Below are 10,576 nucleotides of genomic sequence, written 5' to 3' on the forward strand. Positions count from 1 at the left end.
AAGATTAGGAAAAAAAAAGAAAAAAAAAAATTACAAAAATACATATAGACCAGGTGAGTCATTACAACATTACTTGTAATTGCAAAAATACTGATAACTACCTAAATGACAAATTATAGACTGCCTAAACATATAATAACACATATACACACATAATAAAATCTCTTAAAGTTATTTTTCTTTTTATTCAGAAACTATTTCTAGAAATGAAGATTTTGGGGACTGGCAGGTGGTGTGGTGGTTAAGGTGCTGGATCCCACATGGCCAACCAGGGCTCAAGTCCTAAACCCAGTGGCTCACCACTTTTTCACTTTCCCTCTCTCTCTCTGGTCAAATTAAAAAATAATAATAAATAAATGAAATTAAATAATTTATTTTTTGACAGAGAGAGAGATTTTTTTCTATAGGACATGTATGCTCTCTGGAAAGACAAAGAGAGACAAAGAGATAGAAAATGAGAACACCCCCCCCCCACTGGGGGGATGGCCATGTCACAATCCCTTCTCTGCCATTCTCCTCTTGGGATTTTGGCATGCACACACACATGCCTAATGTGAGTTTAAAGCCTCTGGGTCTGGGACTTGAACCACAGTAGACTATGTGGGAATCCAAAGAGATAACCACTATACTGTCTGTTGTTCCCAAATAAATAAATCTTTTTTAATAAATGAAGATTTTGGGCCAGCAAGTTGTATGGAGGTTAAAGCAGCTGGATCTCACAACAGTGCAGTTCAAGTTTCAGACCCGGCAGCTTGAAAATTGTGCTGGGGGCATTCGTTTCTATGTCCAAAATCCAGAGAGGGAAATGGAGGAGAAAGGATTATGGTGTGGTCATCCCCCTGGAAAGTGATTCCTCTCTCCCTCTCTCTCTCTCTGTTTCCCTGTGTCTCTCCACTCCCGTATAGCTAAACTAATAATAATAATAATAATAACAATAAAAGGATTTTAGGTCTTACAGTGGTGCAGTGGTAAACCCCACTCATTCTAGGTTCACATATAGAGACACCGCCAGTCTCAAATATGCCTCACAGATGTGCCCATGATCTGGGGTTGGCTGAGGTTGGGGTGGATTGTAGTATCAAAGACCCTATTAGGGTGCTGTCACTCTGTCTTCGTCTCTCTCAGTCACAGGAAAAATAAATAAGTAAATTTATAACAACTGTAGCTTTCTGTAAATTGATACAGAATCATATCCAGAGTATATTGCTAATGCCAAAAGTAAAGTGAAAACTTTTGCTTTCAACCATGTCCCTAGCCATATCACTATAAATAACTAGGAAACTAATATGGGAAAATGCTTTTAGGTATTGGCTCAAAAGGCAGCACAAAATTATAATTCATTTAATTCAGGGAAGCAAATGAAGATCTGCAAACTATAATAGGATCTTCAGCTTTTTGCCTAGAGGCAACTTTCAGATTATAGGGCAGAAAAGAGAAAATCCAAGATTAACATCATGACTTTGCTGAGTGACGGGACAAGATTAAAGTTAGGGAAACTGAAGCAGCCAGGATAAGACAGAGTGCTGGAGAGAATGAAGCTACACAGAGAACTCCAGAAATGTGGATAAGGATCCCTTTTGGTCGTTGACTAAATAATAATCTGAGCATGCAGAGATCAAGGCCCTTCTGAAGTAGGACAAAGAAAACTGTCAGGGAGCAATTAGTTGAGGAATTCCTGCAGGTCACACAAGGTTGTGAAATGCTTGAATTCCAGTTAGCCAGGATAAAGAGATCCTGATGAACACTCAGAGTAATAAAATAAAAAGTCAGAATTTAGTAGTAGGGCTAAACTAGTCCAAGGCAAAGACTACTATACACCTATTTTTTAAAAAAAGAATTATTTAATTTTATTTATTTACTCATTTTTTATTTTATCAGAGAGGGACAGAGTGAGAGAGAGAAGTGAGAAAGTGAGCCACCAGGTCTGGGACTCAAACCGTGTTTGGCCATGTGGGCATCCAGTGCCCTTAACCACCATGCCACCTGCCAGTCCCCTATAAGCCTACTTTAATAGAGTTTAAAAACAGCCTTAAAAAGATCAACTTGGTCTGCAAAAAGCTTAACTACCTTCTAAAACAAACTTCAATACTTTTTCTTTTTTTAAATACGGAACGCTTCACAAATTTGCATGTCATCCTTGCGCAGGGGCCATGCTAATCTTCTCTGTACCGTTCCAATTTTAGTATATGTGCTGCCGAAGTGAGCACCTTCAATACTTCTTAACAACAACAAAATCCAAATACTCAACAATGTAACATTTATAATGTCTGGTATCCAGTAAAAACATTATTAAACATGCAAATAAGCTGCAAATTATAACCCAAAACCAGGAAGAAAATCATCATTAGAAATGACAGAGGTGACAAAATTAGCAGGCAAGAACTTTAAAACAGATAATTATAAATGTGTTCAAGGATTTAAAGGAAAACATGGAGATAATGAGAGAAATGGGGAAAAATGAAAATCAAATGAAACTTCCAGAACTGAAATGAAGTGAAAATATTACTGAGTTGATTTAACAGCAGACTAGATGCTGAAGAAGAATAGATCACTGAACTTGAAGACACAGCAAAAGAAACCATCAAAACTGAAACACACAGAGAAAAAAGACTGAAAAAGAGCAGAGCTTGAGGAACCTGTGGGAAAACATCAAGTAGTCTAACATAAGTAAAACTGAAGTCCTATAACTGAGTGGGAGGTGTGTGTGTGTGTGTGTGTGTGTGCGTGCGTGTGTGTGTGTGAGAGAGAGAGAGAGAGAGAGAGAGAGATAAATTTTTTAAAAATGGCACCAAAATTTCTAAACTTGAAGAAAATTGTAAATCCACAGAAGTAAGTTGGTCAATGAACCCAAAGTAAGATAAACATTAAAGGAAAACACACCAAGGTCCTTCATAATCAAATTGCTAAAATCATTCGTATAGAAAAATATCAAGTTGCTAGAGAAAAAAATAATTAAATATAGAAAAACAAAGATGAAAAAGACTGTAGATTGTGCATCAGAAACAATGTAAGGCAAAAGAGAGAGGACAATAACTTTAAAGTATTGCAAGGAAAATAAAGTCAGCCTAGAATACTATATCCACCAGGATTATTTGATTTAACTTTATTTGTTTATTTATTCATTAATTTTTTTCAAATAATTATTTATTTAATTTTATTTATTCATTCATTTATTTTAATTTGACTACACACACACACACATAGAAAGAAAGAGAGAGAGAGAAGTGAGAAAGTAAGCCACCAGGTCCAGGACTCAAACCATGGTCGGTCCTGTGGGAATGTCCAGCGCCTTAACCACCATGCCACCTTCTGGTTCCTATTCATTCATTCATTCATTTATTGGAAATGTTTTTGGTATAGGGCACGTGTGTTCGCCAGAAAGACAGAGAGAGACAGAGACAGAAAGTGAGAAATCGCCTCCCCAGGGGGGATGGCCATGCCTCAATCCCTTCTCCTCCATTCTCCTCTCGGGATCTTGGGCACACACACACATGCACCCAGCATGAGTTTAAGCCACTGGGTCCAGGACTTGAACCGAGGTCAGCCACATGGGAGTCCAGCGACATAGCCATTATGCAAAGTGCTGGTCCCCATAATCCATTATTTAAAACAAAAATAATATATCATGAAACTTACAATATATGCAGAAGTAAAATGTTTGACAACAAGAGCACAAAGGCCATTGAAGAGAAGTGGAGGTATATAGTTATAAGATAGTTACATTTTTTTTTTTTTTTGGAGAATTTTTTGCTATAGGGCATGTGTGCTCGCCAGAAAGAGATAGAGAGACAGAAAGCGAGAAATCACCCCCCGAGGCGGGGGGTGGTGGTGGTGGCTATGCTGCAATCCCTTCTCCTCCATTCTCCTCTCGAGATCGTGGGCACACATGCACACGTGTCGGTCATGAGTTTAAGTAACCAGCTCCGGGACTTGATTTGCAGTAGACTACATGGGAGTCCAGAGACGTAGCCATTACGCCATCTGCTGGTCCCTATAATTACATTTTATATTAGGTGGTATAATATTTGAAGATAGATGATAATAGTTGAAGATGCATATTGTAAACCTTAGAGTAACTACTTTAAAAAATCAGAGAAGGGGGACCAGCAGTTAGCGTGATGGCTATGTCACTGGACTCCCATGTAGTTGACCATGGTTCGAGTCCCGGATCTGGTGGTTTAAACTCACACTGGGCACATGTGTGTGCATGTCCAAGATCCTGAGAGGAGAATGGAGGAGAAGGGATTGCAACGTGGTCATCCTTCCTGGAGGGTGATTTCTCTCTTTCTGTCTCTCTGTCTCTCTCTGTCTTTCTGGGGAGCACCCGCACCCTATAGCAAAAACCTCTAAAAAAAAAATCAAAGAGAGGCCAGTAGATGGCGTAGAAGTTACATTCCTGGAGTCCCACATGGCTGACCATGGTTCACAGTCTGAATCCAATGGCTTGAAACTCAAGTCAGGTGGCTTGAAACTCAAGTCAGGTGTGGGTGCGAATGGGCGTTTACCCAAGATTACAGGAGAAGAAGGGAGAAGGGAGAAGGGATTGTGGAATGGCCATCCTGTGATTTCTCACTTTCCCCTTCACTATCTCTGTCTCCCCCATTCTGTCAGTCAAGTGCATATACCCTAAGGCAAAAACCTCTAAAAAAGAGAATCAAAGAAGATATCTAATAAACTAATACCACAGACAAAATAGAATATAAAACAATGCTCAATCTAAAAGGAGGTTAAGGAAAAATGAAAGAAGAATAAACAACAAAGGAGATAAAAAGAAAAGAAAGAGTAAAATAGTAGATATAATCCAAATTATATCAATATCACATTATATACAAATGGTCTGCACCTTTAAAAATTAAAAGACAGAGATTTTAAAACTGAATGTAAAAGCAAGATTCAACTACATCCTGTCAAAAAAAAATGCACTCTCTATATAAAAAGCGGTAAAAGATATGGGGCCAGCAGTTGGCATGGTGGTTAAGGTGCTGGAACTTTACCTCTCTGTCTCTCTCCAGTGAAAACACTTGTCCTATAGTAAACTTAAAATAATTAATAAAAATAGGGACAAGCAGATGGTGTAATGGTTATATCACTGGACTCCCATATAGTTGACTGTGGTTCAAGTCCTGGACCCAGCAGCTTAAACTCTTGCCAGGCATGCGTGCATTCATGTATACATAAAATCCTGAGAGAAGAATGGAAGAGAAGGAATTGTGGTGTGGCCATCTCCCCTTGGGGGTGATTTCTCACTTTCTGACTGTCTGTCTCTGTCTCTCTGGTGAGTGTAAGTGCCCCTATAGCAAAAATCTCTCTAAAAATCAATCAATAAATAAAAAGAAATAATTAAAAAAGAAAAGAGTGGTAAAAGATATACACACAGGGACCAGCAGGTGGCGTGGTGGTTAAGGTGCTGGACACTCCCACATGGCCGAGTCCTGAATCAGATGGCTTGCTTTCTCACGTCCTCTCTCTCTCACTCTCACCCTCTGTCTCTCTCTCTGGTCAAATTAAAAAATAAATGAATGAATAAATACAAAATAAAATAAATAATTATTTTTTTTTAAAAAGATATACACACAAACACTAATTACAAGAAAGCTGGAGTGACTATATTGACATCAGAAAACAGTAGGCCTGGGGCAAGAAATATTAGCAGAGATTTAAAAAAAGACACTTCAAAATGATGAAAAGATAAATTTTTCGAGTATCAAGAGGACTTAACAATCTTTTTAAATAAAATAACAATTTATTTATTTAATTAGATTTGTTATTATTATTATTATTTACTTTGACCAGTGAGAAATAGAGAGAGAGAGGAAGGGAAAGGGAGAAAGTAGGCTGCCAGGTCCGGGACTCAAATTATGGTCTGCCATGTGGGAATCCAGTGCTTTTAACCACCAACTTGCCGGCCTTAAGATTTAATAATCTTAAATATCTATTTACCCAAAGAAAATTGCCAGAGACAAAGAGAAATCCTGCATAATAATAAAAGGCCAATCCGCCAAGAAGACATAGTTATATATTTTTAAAAAATCATTTCATTTATCTTTATTGATTTATTTAAATTTAACCAGAGAGAGGACAGAGTGAACGGGGGTGGGAGGAGTGAGAAAGCAGACCACCAGGTCCGGGACTCAAACGCGATTGGCCATGTGGGAGTCCAACGCTCTTAACCAACATGCCACCTGCCAGCCCCAACGTAGTAACCTTAAATATATATTTAACAACAGAGCATGAATCAAAATGATAAAAAGGAAAAATAGACAAATACAGCATTATAATTGGAAAGTTTAATAGTTTGACAATCAGTAGAGCTGCTAACAAGGATATACAGAAAGGAACAGCCTATAGAACGCTCAACAATTGATGGAACTACTAACAAGGATATACAGGAAGTGAGCAATACCATCAATAGGACCTAACTGACATTTATAGAACGTGCCACCGAATACTAGAATACATATTGTTTTCAAGTATCCATGAACATGCGCATGAGTGCACATGCCTTCTAGCAATTTTTTTTTAAAAAGTAGGTATCCATGATACATCCAAGAGAAATTAAAATATATGTTTATACGATGACCAGCAGAAAATGTTCATAGCAACATTTCAAAAATAGTAAACAAACTGGGGACAACTCAAATGTTCATTAATGGATAAATGAATAAAGAAAATGGGACATTCCACATGAAGAAAAGAAATGAAGTGCTGATACATACATGGATGAACACTTTATATCATTATATTTATATGAAATTTCAGGGCTGGCAGGTGGCGTGGTGGTTAAAGGCATTGGATTCCCACATGGCCAACCGCAGTTCAAGTCCCAGACCTGGCAGCTTGTTTTCTCTCCTTCCCTTTCTCTCTCGGTCTCTCTCTGGTCAAGTTAAAAATAATAGTAACAAATGGAATAAAACAAATAATTCTTTAAATTAAAAAAAGAGAGATTTCTAGAGAAGGGAAAACTATAGAGACAGAAAACAGATCAGTGTTTCCACGGGTATGGCAGTGGGAATTGACTAAAACAGACAAAAAGGAAATCTTTGAGGTGATAGATTTGTTTCAAGACTGAATCACAGGGATGCTTGCACGAGTGTACACATTTGCTAAAATGTACCCAAATGAATGAAGTTTATGATATGTAATATATAAATTATATTTCAGTAAACCTTTTTTTTTTTTTTGAGAGGTTTTTGCTACAGGGCATGTGCGCTCACCAGACAGACAGAGAGAGACAGAGAGACAGAAGGTGAGAAATCACCCCCCAGGGGGGATGGCCACGCCGTAATCCCTTCTCCTCCGTTCTCCTCTCGGGATCTTGGGCACGCACGCACATGCGCCCGGCGTGAGTTTAAGCCACCGGGTCTAGGACTTGAACCGCAGTCAACTACATGGGAGTTCAGCAACATAGCCATTACGCTAACTGCTGGTCCTACAGTAAATCTATTTTTAAAAATGAATAAACGAAATTGAAAACAGAACGAAATAGAAAAAGATGGCACAGATAACACAAAAGCTGGTTATTTGAAAACCAATTAAATCGATTAAATCGATAAATTGACAAATTCTAGCAAGATTGATAAACTAGGACCTAGAATAAAACAGGGACTATCACTACTGACCCTGCAGACAGAAAAAGAAAAATAACAGGCCAATCCTACAGCCAGTTGGTTAAGGAAGCCTGATCCCACATGGCCAACCACAAGGTTTGAGTCCTGGCTATGGGAGCTTGAAGGACACATCAGGTGCATGTGTACTCAAATTCGAGACGAAATAAAGAAATGGAGGAAAACAGATTGTCGTGTGACCAAGCCCCACTGGGGGTTGCTTTCTTTCTGTCCCTCTCTTTCTCTGGCAAGTGCACATGTCCTCTGGCAAATTAAAATAACAGGGGCCAACTGGTAATATGGTGAGTAAGGCGGCTGGATCTCACACAGCTGACTGAGCAGCTTGAGTCCCAGACCTGGTGGCTTGAAAAACACACAGGCATGTGTGTGTATGTGCCTAAAGTCCTGAGAGGAGAACGGAAGAGAAGAGATAGTGGTGTGACTATCCCACGTGGCGGGGAGAGGGGGCAGTCTTATCTTTGCTCACTCTTACTCTCTCCTCTCTCCGTGTGTGTCTCTCTCTGGCTACTGAACATACCTTCTAGCTTTTTTTTTTTTTTGAAGAGCATTCACAATAATAAGAGGTATCCTCAAGTTCATGGAAAATGCCTATTAAAACATGATGGGTTTTGAGTTTTTTGTAGCAAAATAAATTCAGAATTTAATTCTATTTTCCATTAGCTTTTTAAAAGTCCCTCATAGATCATATTCTGTTCCATAAAACAAATTTTAACAGGGGCTAAAAGATGGTGTAGCAGTTATGTTGCTGGACTCCCACATGGCTGATCATGATCTGAGTCCTAGACCCAGTGGCTTGAAACTCACACTAGGTGTGTGTACATACGTGCCTAAGATCCTGAGAGGAGAATGAAAGAGAGGGATTGCAGTGTGGTCACCCCCCTGGGGGGGTGAGTTCTCACTTTTTCTCTCACTGTCTCTGTCTCTGTCTCTTCCCAGCAAGCGCACGTGCCCTAAGACAAAAAATCTCTTAAAAAAAAAAGTTTTAACAAATTAAAAAAATAGAAACCATACAATGCACATTCTTGGATCACAATAAAATTAAATAAGAACTCAATGACAAAAATATATTTGCGTAATCTTCAAATATTTGGAAATCAAACAATACAATTTTAAAAATATATATGGGTCAAAGAAGAAACTGCAAGGCATATTAGAAAATGGGGACCAACAGATGGTGTGAACTGGGGACCAACAGATGGTGTGGTGGTTAAGGTGCTGGACACTCCCACATGGCCAATCACAGTTTGAGTCCTGGAACTAGTGGCTTGCTTTCTCACTTTCCCTCTCTCTCTCTCTGTGTCTCTCTTGGTCAAATTAAAATAAATGAATGAAGAAATAAAATTAAATTTAAAAATTCTTTTTTTTTTGGCGAGGTTTTTGCTATAGGGTGCATGCGCTCGCCAGACAGAGACAGAAAGACAGAAAGCAAGAAATCACTCCTCGGGGGGATGGTCACGCCGCAATCCCTTCTCCTCCATTCTCCTCTCGGGATCTTGGGCACGCACGCACACGTGCCCGGTGTGAGTTTTAAGCCACCAGGTCCGGGACGTGAACTGCGGTCGACTACGTGGGAGTCCAGCGACATAGCCATTATGCTAACTGCTGGTCCCCCAAAATTCTTTAAAAATTGTCCATTCAGTGAGTCTTTAAGAAAAAGAAAATATATTGAACTGAATTGTAATGGAACCATAATATCCAAAATTTGTTGGATATAGAAACCAGGAAGAAAATTTATTTTACATGTTTATATTAGGAAAAATAAAAACATAAAGTCAATGGTCTAAGCTTTAACTTTAAGAAGCCAGAAAAAGAATAAACTAAACACAATTAGGTGGAAGTAAAAAAATATTAAAGATGAGAGTGAAAATTAATAAAATAAAACAGTGACAAACAATAAAGAAAAACCAATGAAACCAAAGGCTTTTTTTTTTAGAGAGAGAGTTTTTTTGTTACACCGCACATGTGTTCACTAAGAGACAGAGAGAGACAGAGAAAACAAGAAGTCACTCCCCAGGGGGCTAGTCATGCTACAATCCCTTCACTTCCATTCTCCTCTTGGAATTTTGGGCACACATGTACACGCACCTGGCATGACTTTCAAACCACTAGGTCTGGGACTTGAACCACAGTTGGCCGTGTGGGAGTCCAGTGAAATAACCATTACACCATCTGCTGGTCCCCCAAAGGCTATTTTCTAATAAGCCAAAGTAATCATAAGAAAAATAAACTACAAGGCCAACTGATAATGTGCTGCTCAAGAGAAGTTATATCCTCGTGGGGACTGTCGTTCAACTCCCCAGCCCCGTCAACCTGAAATACACTGGGCACATATGTGAGTGCCTAAGATCAGTCAGCCTGGAGGACTGGAGGAAGGGAATCACAGCATGACCACACCCCCTCTCTCATGTATGCACTCTTACCATAAATAAAAAAAAAAATTTAAAGAAAACTAAACTATTAAGGCCAGCAAGTGGCGTGGTGATTAAGGGTGTTGGACTCCCACATGGCCGACCTGGTTTGAGTCCTGGACTTGGCAGCTTGCTTTCTCATTCTCTCTCTCTCTCTATCTCTCTCTCTTGCTCTTGCTTTGTTCCTCTATTGTCGAATAAAAGTAAATAAATGAAGTTAAATAAAATATTTTTTAGGAAAAAAGTAAACTACAGATCAATATCCTTCATAAACATATCTGCAAAATTCCTTTATATACTATTAGCATACTAAATCCAGCAACATAGAAAAGGCAAATATATGATAAAGGTGGGTATATCCAAAAAATGAAAGATTAATAAAACATAACAAAAATTTAAATCTGTGTTATTTACCACATTAACATTAAAATCTATATTTTCTATTTTAGATTGGGGCTGGCAGGTGGCATGGTGGCTAAGGGCTCTGGATTCCCACATGGCTGACCATCGCTCGAGGCCTGAACCTGGTGGCTTGGCTTGTCC

The 10,576-nt window shown here is 38.9% G+C and overlaps 1 protein-coding gene and 1 non-coding gene across 2 annotated transcripts in view; both read right to left on the bottom strand.

The window, feature by feature from the left end:
- LOC102473643 (protocadherin gamma-A12) overlaps positions 1–10,576 on the bottom strand; it is a 105,772-nt gene that overhangs the window by 58,180 nt on the left and 37,016 nt on the right.
- LOC114004565 (U6 spliceosomal RNA) lies at positions 2,101–2,207 on the bottom strand. The gene has a single exon (XR_003546690.1). It is a non-coding gene; the product is annotated as a U6 spliceosomal RNA (small nuclear RNA).

The sequence above is a fragment of the Tupaia chinensis genome, unplaced genomic scaffold (genome assembly GCF_000334495.1).
Source record: "Tupaia chinensis unplaced genomic scaffold, TupChi_1.0 Scaffold138644_1, whole genome shotgun sequence".
Taxonomy (NCBI): Eukaryota; Metazoa; Chordata; class Mammalia; order Scandentia; family Tupaiidae; genus Tupaia; species Tupaia belangeri.